The 18851-nt window shown below is 46.3% G+C and overlaps 1 protein-coding gene across 1 annotated transcript in view; it reads right to left on the reverse strand.

Moving 5' to 3' along the window:
• The window catches only part of LOC127003818 (LHFPL tetraspan subfamily member 7 protein-like), a 66876-nt gene extending 59159 nt beyond the window's left edge, over positions 1-7717 (reverse strand). The window contains exon 1 of the mRNA XM_050870877.1: positions 7191-7717. The gene's annotated coding sequence lies outside the window, so the exon portion shown is untranslated. The remainder of the gene's footprint in view (positions 1-7190) is intronic.
• Between the last annotated feature and the right edge of the window lie 11134 nt (positions 7718-18851).

An 18851-nucleotide genomic window follows, 5' to 3' on the forward strand; every position in this document is an offset into this window, starting at 1 on the left:
ACAATTTATAAACCCTGTATTAATGAGTCGGTATTCCAGCTGCGCCTTATTCAACGATGCTTTTCAGTGTTCAAAACCAAACTTCTCTTCGCTTTTCTTCTAACTCCCTGAATGGCCGGGACAACTTTAGGTTTGATTCGAGTATGTCACCGAAATCTCTGACGCGCCAGACACACGTTATATGTTTAAAGCACGGCACGGGAAAACAAATCATCGAGAGAGTTTATAAACTTTTGTCTTTTAAAGCTGAAGAGTCGCTCTCGAAACGCTGCGAGTGACCGTGTGGGAAAAACTATAATCCCGAAGACAATGAGGAAAAGTTAATCTCTTACATAACTGAGGCTTTTACCAGATATCCTTTTTTATATAGCAAGTTAGATACAGATAGATAGATATAGATAGATAGATAGACACAGATAGATACATAGATACATAGATAGATAGATAGATAGATAGATAGAGATAGATAGATGGATAGAGAGAGAGAGAGAGAGAGAGAGAGAGAGAGAGAGAGAGAGAGAGAGAGAGAGAGAGAGAGAGAGAGAGAGAGAGAGAGAGAGAGAGAGAGAGAGAGAGAGAGAGAGAGAGAAAACCAGAGTACCACAAACACCAACCGTGAAAAAAAAATACTAGGGATATTGTTGTCTAGTAAAAAATGACCATCGCCTTCAGAGAGAGAAAAAAAAAAAAAACGGTCCCTCTGCCATCATCACCGTGACCTCGTTCCCGACGCGGCACTGTCCCAGGATTGATGACCGGCGGCCCGCGAGGAGACAGCCAAAAGGTCAGCCGGCCCCTCACTGCCAACAAGAAAACTTACTCCCATCTGTCTGCCGTCTGTCTGTCTGTCTGTCTATCTTTTTGGTTCCATTTTTAGAACAGAGTTGCTTGGGAGTGTTGGATTTTCAGTTAATCGACATAACACAAACTCAAACCCCTCTTTCCTCTCTTTCGGCCACTCTCTTTTGATTCTTTTTAGGAGCAGCGAGTAGCGGGCTTTTTATATTATTGTTTCCTTTTTTTGTGCCCGTGAGCTGTCTCCTTTGTTGTAAAAAAAACGGAAAACAAATACTAACCATGCCTTGAGAAACGGGTCAAGAAAGACAAATCAGCCACATTGCTGTTTACACGACGTTTAAGAATCAAGAGCGACCCACCAGCAGACAGCAAACGCGAGCCACATCACCACCACCAACCCCAGCATTAGAACCCAACAGCGGCGGATATTACACCATGGAACACAACCTACAGTGGCGATACTCATAACCACTGGACATTAAACACCAACAATAGAGGCACATCAGTAATACACTCCACGATGATACTTTCCCGGCACACGTTAAGTCCTACACACCTGGACCGACACAAAGAAAACGGGAGGACATGGTGAGGATATGGGAAACTAAAACCGAGAAAAAAAGGGGACATGATGCAAGTGTGTTTGTTTGTTGACGTTGGGTTGGGGAGACGGAGAGAAGAGGAAGGAGAGGAGGAGGAGGGGAAAGAGGAGGGGAAGGAGGAGGAGGAGCGGAAAACTAAGCATGGTAAGAATATTCGAAGTTGAAACTGTAATAAAGGAACATTATGAGAGACTATTCTTGTTGACGTTCCAAAGGGTAGGAGAGACTTAAACAAAGGAAAGGGAAGAGGAGGAAGAAGAGGAAGGGGAAACTACTAAAAACGTTAAAAAAAGAGAAAAACCATAGAGAGGAACATAATGAAAGGCTACATGTCTGTTGGCGAGGGGAAACAGAGAGGATAGCAAAGGGGTGAGGAAGGAGACGAGGTGGAGGAGGAGGAGGAGGAAGAGGAGGCGGTGACATCTGACCTAACACGGGCGTCCCCTAAAGCCTTTCTAACCCAGTTGGGACACAATTAAGGGAGTAATGGCGCCACACTCGCTCTCCCTGTTATGGTGCACGGAGACGCGGCGCTCAGCTTCCCCCTGCTCGGCCCTGCATTCCCTTCCTGCCGCCCCGCCGCCCGTCACGAGGCAGCCAAATTGTGTGAATGGCAGAGGCTGGTGGGTGGGGGTTCGCTGTGTGTGTGTGTGTGTGTGTGTGTGTATGTGTGTGTGTGTATGTGTGTGTGTGTGTGTGTGTGTGTGTGTGTGTGTGTGTGTGTGAAGTCTATTTGTCACTTTGCCTGCCTGCTTGTGGTTGACTGTCTGTTCTGTCTGTCTACCTGTCTGTTTGTCTATTCGACGGCATGTTTCTCTCTCTCTCTCTCTCTCTCTCTCTCTCTCTCTCTCTCTCTCTCTCTCTCTCTGTTTATGTGTGCTTATTCCTGTCTTTATCTGTCAGTTTCTCTATATTTCTGTTTGTTTGGTCTTCTGTCTGTCTCTTTTTTTCTCACTCTTTGTTTGTTCGTCTGTGTGTTTCTGTTTCTGTCATTCTCGGTGTCAATTTACCTATCTGTCTATCTGTCTGGTTTTATGGCTGTCTGTTTGTCTGTGTGCGTATATATGTTACTGTCTTTCCGTCTGTGCCTATGTGAATATGCATGTCTGTATATCCGTCTATCTGTCTTTCTCTTTATCTGTCTATCTTTCCATCTGTCTGTGTGCGTGTACCTATGTCTGTATATCCGTCTATCTGTCTTTCTCTTTATCTGTCTATCTTTCTGTTTGTCTGTCTGTCTGTATACCCGGAACACGCCAATATACTAAAATCCTTATCTGTCTATCTTTCTGTTTGTCTGTCTATCTGTATACCCGGAACACGCCAATATACTAAAATCCTTATCTGTCTATCTTTCTGTTTGTCTGTCTATCTGTATACCCGGAACACCCAATATACTAAAACGATATGATACACAGCTCACAGCCCCACAAATGAACGAGGCTCCTCTTGAATATCCCCATCAGTATGCTACAATACTCTTGCTTACTGGTCACCTAATTAGGCCATGGTGACGGGGCGGGAGGAGCTTATGCCATTACGCGGCCCACAGCAGGTATTGGCGGGCTTATTTCACTCCCTAATGAAATCGTTAGTGATGCAATACGTGGAAAATGTCATTGTACCTGGATCCATTAGAGTTACGAGAGAGAGAGACAGAGAAAGGGACAGAGACAGAGACAGACAGACAGACAGACAGAGAGAGAGAGAGAGAGAGAGAGAGAGAGAGAGAGAGAGAGAGAGAGAGAGAGAGAGAGAGAGAGAGAGAGAGAGAGAGAGAGAGAGAGAGAGAGAGAGAGAGAGAGAGAGAGAGAGAATGCCATAAAGAAAATTGCAGGTGGACGAAAATAAAATAATAGTAACAGACATGCAAAGGTGAAACGGACACACACACACACATACACACACACACACACACACACACACACACACACACACACACACACAAACACACACACTAAACTCGATATGGTTAAAGAAAGCGTAAATAAAATGAAAATACGACCTCGTGTTGATGCGTTACAAAATGACATAGTTACTCCTCTTCTTTGGATCACCATGAGTTAGGTTACTTCATCTTCCTAATAACTCTGTGCTTGCTGGAAGAGACTGTAAGGCTGAGGAAGAAGGGAGACTGAGGAAGAAGCGAGACTGAGGAAGAAGGGAGACTGAGGAAGAAGGGAGACAGAGAATGATTGGGTGATGGAGAGGCGGATGAGAGGAAGAAGAGGAGGAGAGATGAGATGAGACAGGAGGAGGAAGAAGGGAAATAAAGTGGATGACAAAGAAGACAGGGAGATGAAGTGAGTAGTAGAGGGAGGAGGAGAGGAAGAAGTGGATGAGGAGGAGGACAGGGAGATGAGGGAGAGAAAGGAAGGAGAATGAGTAGGAGAAGGAGAGGAAGGAGGAGAAGAGGAACCAGAAGAAAGATTGAGAGGGAAATGGGAGAGGTTTTAAGGTAAGGAGAAGTAATACGAGAAGTGTTAGTTATAGGAGAAGAGGGAAGAGAGAGAGAGATGAAAGAGACTGAAGAGAACGTGGGAAAGAGTGTTAATGGAGTAGGAAGGAAGAGAGGAGATAAAGAACAGGAAGAGATGAAGTTGTAGTAATAGGAGGAAAGGAAACAGGAGGAAAAGAAGAGAGAGGGAGGAAAAAAGCGGGACAGTGTTAATGGAGTAGGAAGGCAGGGAAGAGGAGGCGAACCAGGGAAGGGAGAAGATGAAAGAGGAAAAAAAAGTAAGAAAATAGATTGCTCTGGGAGGGAAATCAAAGCACTTGAGACCTCGACTATTGCTGTAAAAGATGAGGATGAAAAGTCACTCTTTCTCACTCTCTACCGCATTTAGGGAGATTGAGGATAAATATAGAAGACTAATATAAGTGTTTGAAGAAAGATAATACTGATCTTCCCCTACCAAAAGATATAAAGGGATTCTCCGCTCACTATAGGAAAATAAATGAAAAGCATCTTAAGTAAAGTACCAGCTAAGGAGACGAAGTTAAGATCGCAATAAGTGTTTGTAATCCAACTAACTAAGCCGTGTCTGTCTTAGCAACCCAGTGACCTTCCTTCTTAAGTCAAAAGGATGTTTCTGCAAAGCTTTTAAAACGTAACCTCTCGCCTTCTGTCAAGTTTTGCCTAACGTAGGAAAATATTGACATCATTTCTCTTTTTGGACACTCCTATGTACTCTATTCAGGAGCAGTAAGTAGCGGGATTTTTTTATTTTTTATTATTGTTTTCTTTTTTTACGTCCTTGAACTATCTCCTCTGCTGTAAAAAAAAAATCAGCCCCTCTCTCTCTCTCTCTCTCTCTCTCTCTCTCTCTCTCTCTCTCTCTCTCTCTCTCTCCTTTCGTGCATCAAAAGTGACCTAATAAACTGTTTCTACAAAGCTTTCCACACATCCTCGAATCTTCTAATGCAACTTCGAAAAAAAGAAAATATCAAAATAATAAGAACTATGTCGCCCTTTTCTTAGTGTTTTCTCTCAAGGCGTCAACACGACCTTTCATCTCCAGGGAATGTGTTTATGCTCGAGTGTGTCACATCCGTTGTCTTGAAATACTTCCCACGCAGTTTCTAATTAGGTGAGATTTCTTTGAGACGAAGTGGAGGAGGAGGAGGAGGAGGAGGAGGTGGCAGTGGTGAAAGATGAGCAGGAGGATTGAGAGGTGAGGTAGGAGGAGGAGGAGGAAGAGGATACAGAAGAGTTACATTATAAAGAAGAAGAGGAGGAGGAGGAGGAGGAGGGTAGGGGGAGGAGGAGGAAAAAATAATAACAAAAACAACAGAATGAAGAAAAAATGGGTAAAAAAGAAGAAAACGAAGAAGAAAAAGAAGCAGAAGACAAAGAGGAAGAAAAGACGAAGGATGAAAGAAGAAGAAGAGGAAGAAGAGGAAAGTTTAAAAGAAGAAGAAAATTGAAAAAAACAAAGTTAAAAAGAAAAAAGAGAAGTTGAGATCATGATGACACTGATTAAAAATATAGTGGAGGAGGAGGAGGAAGAGGAGGAGGAGGAGGAGGAGGAGGAGGGGGAAGAGGAGAAAGAAAAGAAGGAAGAGGACGAGGACGAAAAGTAAGAGGAAGGGAAGTTAGAGGTGGAAGAGGAAGAGGAAGTGAAGTTAGAGGTGGAAGAGGAAGAGGAAGTGAAGTTAGAGGTGGAAGAGGAAGAGGAGGTGAAGTTAGAGGTGGAAGAGGAAGAGGAAGTGAAGTTAGAGGTGGAAGAGGAAGAGGAAGTGAAGTTAGAGGTGGAAGAGGAGGAGTAAGAGAAAGCAGAGTTAGAGGTGGAAGAGGAAGAGGAAGAGGAAATGAAGTTAGAGGTGGAAGAGGAGGAGTAAGAGAAAGCAGATTTAGAGGTGGAAGAGAAAGAGTAAGAGGTAGTGAAGTTAGAGGTGGAAGAGGAGTAAGAGAAAGCAGAGTTAGAGGTAGAAGACGAAGAGGAAGCAGAGTTAGAGAAGACGGACTTAATCACCATAACAAGAGTATTACAACACCTTCCGCTACACATTGAGACTCTCGCACCTGTCCCTTTGTGTTATCATCGGGCCTTGCAACACACCTGGAACACACCTGATTCAACGACGTATCGGTCACGGTGAGTCCCGGCAACACATCCTCTAGCAACACTCTGAACGCTCGGCTAAGTTGCGTGAATTGATGTCAGCGTAAAATACCTTGATTAGTTTGTCTGTCTGTCTGTCTGTCTGTCTCTCTCTCTCTCTCTCTCTCTCTCTCTCTCTCTCTGTGTGTGTGTGTGTGTGTGTGTGTGTGTGTGTGTGTGAGAGAGAGAGAGAGAGAGAGAGAGAGAGAGAGAGAGAGAGAGAGAGAGAGAGAGAATGTATGTTTCTCGCCATAGTCACTGAAATCATTCCCCACTAACAATAATTTACTCGATTAGAAGAGATTAATTAAAGCAAATGGAGCGCGCACGCCGCCTTCCATTAGCCGACAAAACACAGCTGCGGGTGGCAAGCAGACGCTCATTAAAGAGAATAGCTAATTAGCATCACAAAACCTATTCTCTTCCCCGCAGACTGAGTGTAAAGTTTGAACCTCTGGAATATTCTCTCTAGAACCTGAGATCGAGTGAACTTATTAATAAAACTTGTGCAATGTAAAAATAATGGACATCTCTATCAAAGGAAACAGAGTCACGATGTAAAAGTGGTATTCCTACAGCTTTGAGTCACCTAAAAACAAGTGGAGATTCTCGTGTATTCAGATAATATTGCTGTAGTGTTTACCTCTTAACAATAAACGAACAGAACATTACATCTAATACTTTTGCCTGATAGGACTAAAAGTTAAGTTCCTAAGACAGAAGTGTGGAAATTCCCGTCATACATTAACATCCTTCTTATGTTAAACAAAACGAACAAACCCAAAACACTGATTTAAACCCGCGAATGTTGCTTCAAGAACGGCACATATAATTATGATTGGTATTGTAAGACAAGTTCGCTTCTCACATCAGTATTTCTAAAGGTCAAAGAGGGGATCAATCGGGTTCTAATGAGTGTTTCTTTAGGTTCACGGTACAGAAGAAGGGCAAAACTATCACCAGGGTCAGAAAACTACTCCTGGAAATGCCCCAAACTCCTACGAAAGCCTTGTTAATTAGGTGTTCTTGGGCAACGAAATGTTTAGTAATACGGCCCATATACAATCTCTTCAACGATCTTCACAAGTACAGTTGGGAGAAGTAGAGATAAACAACACCACGTAACGCCCTACTCCAGAAACGGGGCCGTCGGCGTCAAGTTACAGTACAGTGAGTTAGCACCAACCTGGACCAAGGGCGGGGCGTCGAGAGGCCCACCAGCTGGACGCCTCAGTAAACAGTCCGTCACAAACACGTAACACACCCCACCACGCCGAGGAGACACGTGACCGTCCTCTGTCTCGTGCGTCACCGTAGCCTAGCCTTCACAGTATTCCCGGGGGCGTCACTGTCACTGGTAAATGTGGCAAACTGGGGCCTCACAAGGATCCGAGTCCCACGTGTGTCGGGGAGGGAGCAGCGCGCAGACAACCTCCCACTCACACAGCTGGAGCGACACTGGCCCACACCGCCCACCGCAGTGCCTCGCTTCTCTCCCCTTCCCCCCCTTGGCACTCTGGGAGATGTTTGATGTGACGAGGGCCAGACTATTGCGTATAAGAGTAGGTAGATGACATAATAACACTCGTGGTGGACGCCGGCATATCAGAGGGTGATTTGAAGGAGAATTTAGCAAGTTTTTGAGTTAGGGTTGAGTTTAAGTGACCCAGGTTGAAATTTGCGATATTTTGTGGGCATGAGAGTCAGAAGCGTGTGTAGATTATTGAGTAGATTATATAATACCACTCATGATGGACGCTGGTATATCAGAGCGTGAAGAGAGTGAGAATAAAGCAAGTTATCGAGTTTGAATGAGACGTTAAATGACTCGGGTTTGAAATTTACGATGTTTTGGGGTTACGAGGGCCAAACGAGTGTGTAGATTATTGAGTACATGATATAATAACACTCGTAGTGGAATCTGGCATATCAGAGCGTGAATTGAGAGAATTAAGGAAGCTTTTGAGTTAAGGTGTGAGTTTAAGTGACCCGGGTTGAAATTTACGATGTTTTGGGGTTACGAGGGCCGAACAAGTATGTAGATTATTATGATGATATAATGACACTCGTAGTGGAATCTGGCATATCAGAGCGTGAATTGAGAGCGAATTAAGGAAGTTTTTGAGTTAAGGTGTGAGTTTAAGTGACCCGGGTTGAAATTTACGATGTTTTGGGGTTACGAGGGACAAACGAGTGTGTAGATTATTGAGTACATGATATAATAACACTCGTAGTGGAATCTGGCATATCAGAGCGTGAATTGAGAGAGAATTAAGGATGTTTTTGAGTTAAGGTGTGAGTTTAGTTGATGTTTTCTGCTCGAGACCCAGACGGATGTGTACAGTATTAAGTAGTTGATATGATAATACTCTCGAGCTCGACACTGACATATTAATTAAACATTGAAATACGTGAGGCTGAGGCTGGTGTTCGGTTAGCTTGAGAATGAGTAACCCTGGTTGTAAACTTATGATACTTTGGGTGACGGGGAAGCAAACACAAACAAACAAAGATGGAAAGTGTTAAGCAGGTAACATAATAACATTCTCCAGGTGGGCGTTGACGATAGAAAGGAGGAACTGAGCCAAAATGAAGGTGATGGTAGGGTTAGTGTGTGGTAGACTGACTCGGACTAATATTTACGATGCTTGGTGTAAAGTGGTAAGTGGTTGACAAGTTAGAACGTGAATGGAGGGAGAATGAAGGTAGGGGCGAGGTTAGTGTGTGTGTGTGTGTGTGTGTGTGTGTGTGTGTGTGTGTGTGTGTGTGTGTGCTGCTGGCCGCGAAGGAGAGGCGTGACGTGAACTGAAAAGGCAAGACCGTAACAAGTGGTTTGAGAGGGAAGAGAAAAACAAGAGATAAAAGAAAAAAAGAAGTTAAAAGGGAGAAAAGAAAAACCTGTTAGTGGTGATGAAGATGGTATCAGATGTTGGTGATGATGGTTGTAATGGCAGTGATGGTAGTTCGATCAAATTGTGGTAGTTACGTTCAGTGGTAGTGGTGTTGGTATTGGTGATAGAAGTGATGTAGTAGTAGTAGTAGTAGTAGTAGTAGTGGGGGTAATGGTAGTGGTGGTGGTGGTGGCTAGGATGCAATGATATAATGGTAGCTGGGTTGTTTGTGGTGGTTGTCATGGTAGTAATGGTGGTAGTGGTGGTGGTGGTGGTGGTTTTGGTATAGTGGTGATGATAGTAGAATTCTTGTTTACAGTGGTTATGATGACAAATGGTGGTGATGGAGGTGGTAGTGGCGGTGGTGGTGGTGGTAGTGAGAATAGTGATGCTTGGTTTGGTGGTGGCGGTGGTGGTGGTGGTGATGATGGCGTTCCAGGTGGGAGTATTTACGGAGATATGTTTTTATTTTTTTATTTGTCCACTTATTTCAATTACTCATACATAGCTTTTCATTTTTTGTTTGCTTATCTATTTACTCATTTACTTACTCATTTATCTATCTGCTGGTTCATAAAGTTACTCATCTATTCATTTATTCATTTATCTATTCTTTCGTTCGTTTCCAGGAGTGGCGGGCAAATGGAAAAGGGAATTTATGTGAGGCTTGCAACTTGATCTCCTTACGTTCGTGTGCGTTGTGGAGGCACGAGGCAACACACACACACACACACACACACACACACACACACACACGAGATATACCTTTTTCAAAACACTTTCGCAACCTCACAAACATGCAAATCAATACTCTTCCACGTAATGAGGAGTTTACATGATCTTCGCATCTGATAACGAGCCAGGAAATTGAACGTTAGCCTCGCCGAGATGAAGGAAAGGGAGGGAAATACCATGGGAGATGAGGCGAGTGTGTTGACTGGAGGAGGAGGAGGAGGAGGAGGAGAGAAAGGCGAAAAAGATGCGTGAGATGGAAAGGCTTGACAGACGGGAGATGAATGGAGAAGAAGAAGGAGGAGGATGAAGAGAACGATCAAAGGGAAAGAGGAGGAGGAGGAGGAGGAGGAAGAGGAGGAGGGGGAGGGAGGAAGGAAGGAACAGACATCTTCACTATAAGAGAACAAAGATAAAACCGGGGTAGGATATCGACAGGAGGCTTGATCACTTACAGATAAAGAAAGAATCACCCACCACAAGGAATCGATATTAAAATGATAACATAAACTTCACTCAAGACAAATCATAGTCTATGGACAAATATAACGGGTCAAACAATATAAGTCTATCAAAAAGAACATTCAAATAACAATAACAAGATAGCAAAAAGACTGATCCAAGAGAAGCAACGAATACCCTCTGTAAAAGGACGAATGTAATCTGTAAAAAAGGGGAAATTCGTGTATATCATATTTCCTCTTTTCTCTCAAGTTCAAGTTCAAGAGTTCCATATTTTTACAGCCACCCCCGGCCACGTTGTCATCTCATCACTGCCTCACCCCACACTACCAGAGAGAGAGAGAGAGAGAGAGAGAGAGAGAGAGAGAGAAGGGAAATAAGAAAACCAGCATACACACAGCAGTTTCCCAATCAAAATTCAACATATTCACTTCACTGTATCAAGTATTCAGTATTCTTCCAATCTCTCAGAACGAAACAAAAGCAAAACAACGAACACAAATCGCCTCTTCTTTATTCCACTCCCCAAAAAGAAGGATAGCGTTACGAGGTCGCTGGCAGCACAAGAATAGAGTAGAGAGAAAGTGAGAGAGAAAGAGTAGAGAGTAGAGAGTAGCTTGTTGAAAAAGAGACCACTACGTATAGCTTTGAACTCGTCTCGTCCCTTCTCCGTCTCATAGCAAACGCCATTATGCAGTTCCTGAAAGAGACAGGGAGGAACACAATACACTAACTATATCTCCCCCTGTAACAACTCCGCCATAATCGTGTCCCCGGTGTTCGGGATAATGCTAACAACGGCTTTTGATCATGAGAAACGTAATTATTAGACCAGCAAATGAACTCGGCATTATCAAAGCGGCGGCGGTGCGTTCCGGTGCTGGTTTTTAATACGGTTTTGAGGGTTATCGATCTTATCAACTTTTCTTCTTCAGGTCCGGATATTGGAAGCGTGCGGGCGTACAGGGACAGAGGGCGGCCGAGGCGGTGAATACATTACGGGGGGCGGCGCGGCGAGGGACGGACCAGGCCCACGCTTACGACGAGACACAAAAGTTTTAAGAGCAAAGTTTAGTTCTTCAGTACATCAGACCGGGCTCGATTAATATCAATTTTAACTTACTTATAGCGAGGACCCGCATCAGAGAGAGAGAGAGAGAGAGAGAGAGAGAGAGAGAGAGAGAGAGAGAGAGAGAGAGAGAGAGAGAGGATGAATTATGAAACTTTCGGGTACACACACACACACACACACACACACACACACCACCACCACCACCACCACCATCTCGATACAGCCACTCACAGCATCATTACTCCACTGAACTCCTTCCTTCCTATCCCTCTCCCTTCAACAATACGCCTTCAGATCCAGGGAACACGGCAGGAATGGGAACGGGAACAGGAGCAACAGAGGGTCCATATACTCTTAAGCGTACTGGGTTAAAATCACGACTATTTTCCAGAGTCACAGAGAAGATTAACCGGGTTTTGATGAGTGTTTCCCCCGTTGATGACGCAGAGGCAGTGTAAAACTATCACTTCCATCACTAAACAGTCCATGGAAATCCGAACAACTTCTACCAGGGGATTTACAAACGGGGGTACAGAGGCGCCGGTATGTTGGAGTATACGGGAACAGGGGAGGCAGCGCGGTGGTGGTGGTGGTGGTGGTGGTCCTCGGCTGAGTCAACAAGGCGGGGAAAGTTTCCAGCGCGAGGGAAAATGGAAAGGGAGTGAGGGAAGGGAAATATTCTGTTGATTTTTGACGGATCAATTGTGAGCTCGCGCGTGTGTTGCGTGGATGGTGCGGCGGGCGACGAGTCCTTGACGTGGAGAGAGGCTGTTCTGGCAGGGGAGGGAGGATGCTGGTGGCGGGGAAGGAGGGGGGTGGATGGAGAGTGATGACGAAAGGTAGAGGGGTGGCGGTTCTGGCAGTATTGTTGAACGTGTGATGATGATGGTGGTGATGGAAATGAAGATGATGGTGATAGCAAAGGTGATGATGATAACAGTGACCATGATACTAGTAATGATAAAACTGATGATGGATATGATGAAGAGGATGATGGTAGTATGATAGTGACGGTTGTGATGGTTTTAGTGACACATTAGAGCGTGGAACAGGAATCATGAAGCTCGAGGAAGAACTTGATGGCAAAGAAATCAGGCAGAAGCTGTTTGTCATTAACCCGGTAGCTGAATCATGAAGGTCGAGAAAGAACTTGATGGCAAAGAAATCAGGCAGAAGGTGTTTGTCATTAATTAACCCGGTAGCTGCGGGGATCATGTTTCTTAAAGGCCCCTCCAAGCGAGAAAAATGAGAAAAAAATCATCACTCACACAAACCATTTCATAATATATATCAACGCATTTGTGATCAGTTTATGTATCATCTATTTTGGGGGGTTTATATCATGACAAAAATTTGGCCCACCGCTGGTACCAGGTTAATGGAAGCCCAGAGAAAGAGAGAGGTGTTGGGATATCATAAGGACGGCACACACTCACTCACACATTCTCATTATTATTTTTACTATTATTATTGCTATTGTTGTTATTTCTATTTTCCTTTTTATTTTCAATCATATTATTTTGTTCATTCGTCTCCTTCATTTCTTTTCATCTTCCTTTGATGTATATTTTCGGCTCTAGGGCTGCCTGGTACTTCATGCAATAAACCGTTTTATTATTATTATTATTATTATTATTATTATTATTATTATTATTATTATTATTATTATTATTATTATTATTATTATTATTATTACAACCTCCCCTCACATGTCACACACACGTCTTTACCTCGTCTCCGCCTCGTCACGTTCCTGAGACGGGAAGGTGACAGGCGTTCGGCGTTCAGATCTCCCTTTCCAAACACTCCCAGCCCCCTTCTTCCCCAGCCCCCCCTCTCCCTTCCCTCCCCCCCATCCATTGAAGAGCTTCCATCCAGCCCCAATCCGTACCTCCCCAATCTCCTTCTCTCCCCAGCCCCCTCCCCCCCTGTCTCCCCCCCCCACACACCTCCACCTGCTGCGTCGTCAACCAACAGGATTGTGAGGCAAACGAAGGGCGTGTTGTCGACAGCTGTGTGTGTGAGAGAGAGAGAGAGAGAGAGAGAGAGAGAGAGAGAGAGAGAGAGAGAGAGAGAGAGAGAGAGAGAGAGAGAGAGAGAGAGAGAGAGAGAGAGAGAGAGAGAGAGAGAGAGAACGACTAAGACGACGTTCTGAATCTTCCATCTTTTCTCTCTTTACTCCTTTTGATCGTCGTCTTCATCTTCCTCCTCCTCCTCCTCCTCCTCCTCCTCCTTCATTTATCTCCGTGTCTGTCTGTCTTGCCTCCTCACAGCAGCTTCCCTCCTCCTCTTCCTCCTCACTTTATTTCCCTCCCTCGCCTCACACACACACACACACACACACACACACACACACACACACACACACACACACACACGGCGTCCTTGATCCTATGTCTGGACGCCTCTTTACATGTTAAGCATCTTACGTGAGCTTAAGCCGCCGCCTCTGTGATTCCTCTCCTGGGCGACCGAGACCAAGGAGACTTAGTAAGAGCAACAAATGAGGGTCGCGGAGAAGGATTCTGTTGCGTAAAAAGGCGACTTGCGGTTCTTCTGTTTTAGGTCTTTATTAACCCACTCAGGATGCCAGAAGCGTGGGCCGGCGAACACACACACACACACACACACACACACACACACACACACACACACACACACACACACACACACACACCTCTTGACGGGATTAGAGCGGCAGGAGGAGGACGGCTCAATTCGCTTGCTTAATGTGAACCAAGAGGCGGCGACCTGGTGAAGGGCCGCCGCGAGATGGCGTGCATTAGGCGGCCAGGCTCAAGGGTTTCTCAGGGGCCGGGAAGACCAGGGCAAGGCGGCTCCGGCGGGAATGAATATGCCTTCCTGTGTTTATTTGTTTTCAATGTCGACCCACTTCAATGTTGGTGGTTAAATCTAACTTAAATATCTGAGTACTTAGGGTTGTATTATAAAACATTTCGCCGCCCAAGAACACATATTTGACAAGGCTTTCATAGGAGTTGTGTGCATTTCCAGGAGTAGTTTTATGACCCTGGTGGTAGTTTGACCCTTCCTCTGTACCGTGAACCTAAAAAAACACGCATTAGAACCCGACTGACTCCCTCTTTGACCTTTAGAAATAGCTGATGTGAGAAGCCAAAGTGTCTTATGATACTGACCTTAGTCTCAGTATATACGCCCGTTTGAAAAGCCTCTCGTAGATGTTGTTGGGATATCCATGTACTGTTTTGTGATCCCGGTGATTGTTTTACACGTCTCTGTATACTGAAGAGGATAATCACCCATGAAAACCCGGTTAATCTTCCCTCTGGCCTTGGAAAATGGTCGTCATAGGAGTCCGATAAGTTTAAAAATATGGATCTTTGTCTTTAATGTTTGCCTTACTCAGAAGAACGGCGTACAACTTTATTTTAACATCTGCTGATAGGTAAAACGGCCTTATTTTTTGGCGTTGACCCCACCCTCAAAAAAATATAGGATGCAGAACTCGGTGTCTCGGCACAAGATTCTGTTGGTATTCACCGAAGAACGTCGAAATATGTCTCTCTTTAACACTGCACCACGAAGCGGGGAAAAGAGAAAGGGGAGAAAACCATCAAAGGCCGAGATGAGAGCCGTTCAGAGGCGGCTTCATCACATGTCTGAAAGCGGCACCGACTAACCCGCTTCTGGGTGCAGTGCGGCGCGTCGGTGAATATTTCAAGAGAATCGTGACTGAGCCCTTCCATCCCGGCGCCCCCCCCCCCCCCTCCCCCCCGGTGCAGCGCAGGGTACAGCTCCCTCGGGCGCGGCCGTGCCTTCACTCTCATTACAAACGGACATTCCATCAGCCTTTGAGGACGAAGAGTCTGCTAAACGATCGTTCTTGTTCCTCTGTAATCGCTCGCTCGTGCTCGCCGGGGGACGCGTCGCACGAAACACTGTGGGAGCGGCGGAGCGCGGGCGGCGTGCCGTGACTCAGCACGCCGCCCCAACACGTGTTCCGCGGCGCACGTGCCACCGCTGACCGCCCTGCTTCGCGGCCACAAATATTCACTATCTGGGCGGCGAACTGACTTAGTGAGCTGCAGGTTACGGGGTGAAAGGAAGATTTACCTCCCGTGCACGAGTGAGATGGCCAGGGAATAAGGAGGATGCAGTGGGCCCTCAAGACAGTGATCACCGCTAAACCTCCGCTCGCCTCCACACCTCACCACCGCCGGCACGCGATTCCCCTCCCCGCCCCGCCCCTTCCGTTCCCTATTGTTGTAAGATGAATGTCAAGTGCCTTTACTGGGTCCCGAGGGAGGGGGAGGCAAGTTAGGTGGGTGGGGCGGAGTGAGGGGAAAGGGGAGATAAGAGAGAGAGGGTTGGGGAGGCGGTGGAGAGGGGAGGGGGGGGCAGGTGATTGAAGGGGTGAGGAGGGAGACGGAAAGAAGTGAAATTGACTCCTTTCACATTAATGGTTCTCTCGTCTCTCGTCTACTTGAATCACCTCGCAGCAACAATGACTAATGAGCAGGGAGTGACGTGAATGCGTAACAGCGCCGCCATGGAATTGTTTGTTAAGGGATGCCGTTCACGAGACACGCGCGCTTTAGCTTTGGACAAACACTTTCTTGGGGGAATTCCCGGTCGTCTACATCAATTTTCCCCCTAACAATAACCAGCTGGGTCTCGCGGGCGCGCACACACACACACACACACACACACACACACACATACACACACAGCATCACGGCCCTTCATCCCCTTTCATTCCATCACCCACCACCACCACATCCACCACCACCGCCAGCATCCACCCCACCAACCACATTACCACCACCATCACCTCCACCACCATACAACACACTAACCACATTACCACCACCATACCACACTCCACCACATTTACCACATCACCACCACCATACAACAGCCTGACCTCATCACCCACGCCACATCACCCGCCCCTCACCGCCGTAATCCCACCCATAGCAGCCTCCGCAGCCTCCCCTCGCCTCCGCCCCACAATATTGCCTGCCAGAAGAAAGGGAGGGAGGAAATCTCATCATGGGAGTGGAGTGAAGGAATAAATAAGAAAGATAATCGTCACGGGACATTCCCCTGGGGCGGCGTGGAGGGGCAGCGGAGGGGCGGCCAGATCCTGTAGGGCGGCTCCGAGGGGGTGAGGAGGACGGGGGGAGGGGTGTAGTGGCCCGAGGTGATGATGGGGAAAATGAGGTTTGTTGTGCCTGGGAGCATTGTCTTGAGGGGCTGCGTGGATGGGACTGAGAGGGTGAGGTTTGGGATTGCAGTAGAGGGATGTCTGTGTCGTGTTTAGTTCTGATTTCGGGGTTGACTAAGAAAAGTAGCAAAAAAAAAAGGTTAGATCTGAGATGCATGAATGTAAATCAGGAGGGTCAGGATTTGGGATGGACAGGATAAAAGCAATACAACAGGATACGGTAAGGGATTGTGCGAGAAGCCAACTCTGAAGTGGGTCAATTTTGGGGTCAAGTTTTAGCAAAGGTAACACTTTAACGAGGTCAAGTTCGTAACCATGCAACTGACAGGAACGTCCGTGATGAACTCAGAAACGTTCGTGCTCAACTCAGGAACGTTCGTGCTCAACTCAGGAAGGTACGTGCTCAACTCAGGAAGGTACGTGCTCAACTCAGGAACGTTCGTGCTCAACTCAAGAACGTTCGTGCTCAACTCAGGAACGTTCGTGCTCAACTCAGGAACGTTCGTGCTCAACTCAGGAAGTGCAAGAGAAAGGAGCAACTAACCACCGAACAGCTAACGAACACTAAGAACTAACTAATTAACAACTAACTAACAAAACTTCGAGGCCATCCATATTAGGGGAAAAAAATATCAGTTTCGAGGGTGTAACAAAGACCAGTAAGACGGAGATTCGCACCGAAGCCACGCGTAGCAATAATGTATATGCTTCCAACTTTACCTTTACTATCACAAAAGCAACACTGAAAAGAGGTCATCGATAGGTAGGATTAAAAAAACAGTCAACACATGGAGGGATTATATTCAGTGTTGTGTCTGAAGAACTACGATTAAAATGATCATCTTGGCAGTAATAGAATGCAACAAACATATAGATGACATATTTTGGAAGCTAAACAAAACAACAGCAAGAAGAAGAAGAAGAAGAAGAACAACAACAACAACAACAACAACAGGGTATACAAGATTACACATAAGTCTCAGCAAATAACAATAATAAACTAGCCCTCATGCATGGGTGGAAATAACGGCTTCTCCATATCTCTTATTTATTTCTGAGCCCCTGAGTCAAGCGATCTCTCAAGGCCGCGGATATACGAGTCTCGGTATTAGCAGTGATGGCATTCAGTAATATGATATCTTCGCGGGGGGGAGGATCAATAGTCAGGCAGAACCAACCGAGGTGAGTCGATATATGCAAATGACCGACGCGCAGCCAGACGGGAAAAGTATAAGGCTCGCGAGGAAAGAAAGACAATTTTCGAAGGTTGGATTGTTGATGAGGAGGACTGGATCAGGAGAAGGAGGAGGGAAATGAGGAGGAGGACGATGAAAAGGAGGAAAAGGAGGATGATGACGAGGAGGAGAAGGAAAAGGAGGAGTATGACGAAAAGGAGGAGGAGGAGGAAAAGGAGGAAGAAATGGAAGAGGAGAAGAAAAAGGAGAATGACAGAAATGGATGAGAAGGGAACGATATGGACGAGGAGGAGAAGGAGGAGGAGAAGGAAAAACAAGAAGAAAAGTAAAGAGAAAAGAAAAAAAGAAGAAAATGAAAAAGAAGAAAGGAGAAGGGTGATCAAGGGGGAGGAAAAAGAAGGAGAAGAGGAGGAGGAGGAGGAGGAGGAGGGAGAAAAAAAGGGGGGGAGATGAACATGTGTAGGATCGCAAAGGGGGGGAGTAACATTGCTTGAGTGGAGGAGGGGGGGAGGAAGAGGGGAGAGGAGGAAGGGGAGAGAAAGGGGAGAGGGGAGAGTGAGGGAATGTTAAGCAGGGGTGCGAGGGAGTGCAATTACGGGGAGGGGGAGGAAGAAGAAGGGAGGAAAGAAGGGTGGTGGAGATTAGTAACGGAAGGAGGAGGAGGAGGAGGAGGAGGAGGAGGAGGAGGAGGAGGAGAATCTTTACATATGGAGAAGAGACTATGAAGGAAGGAGGGAGAGAGGGAGGGAGGGAGGAAAAAAGGGAGAGAAACAGCAGCACACGATGATAGAGGGAAAAATAGGGAGAGAAAGAGGGAGAGAGCGAGAGGGAGGGAGAGTGATAGTGTAAGAGGGAGGAAAGAAGGGAGGGAGGGACAAGTATGGTGGGGAGGGACGAAGGGAGGGAAGTATAATGACCACGATGATTTCCCCCAATAATTGCCACCGCGCCGATGCCTCCGACCGTCTGTGCGGGGGGATTAAGGGGCCAATCTGGGGGGGGGGCGGGGGGGAGGGGCGGGGGGAAGGGGCTGGGGGGGAGGGGGAGGGTGATATGAGATGGGGCGAAGGGCTGAGAGTGATGAGGAGGGTGAGTGAGGGATAAGGTGCATGGGTGGTGATAGAGAGAGAGAGAGAGAGAGAGAGAGAGAGAGAGAGAGAGAGAGAGAGAGAGAGAGAGAGAGAGAGAGAGAGAGAGAGAGAGAGAGAGAGAGAGAGAGAGAGAGAGAGAGAGAGAGAGAGAGAGACTATGGGTCATCCTTTTCTCTTAACCTCTCTCCCGATGT

This window comes from Eriocheir sinensis, chromosome 26 (genome assembly GCF_024679095.1).
Source record: "Eriocheir sinensis breed Jianghai 21 chromosome 26, ASM2467909v1, whole genome shotgun sequence".
Lineage (NCBI taxonomy): Eukaryota > Metazoa > Arthropoda > Malacostraca > Decapoda > Varunidae > Eriocheir > Eriocheir sinensis.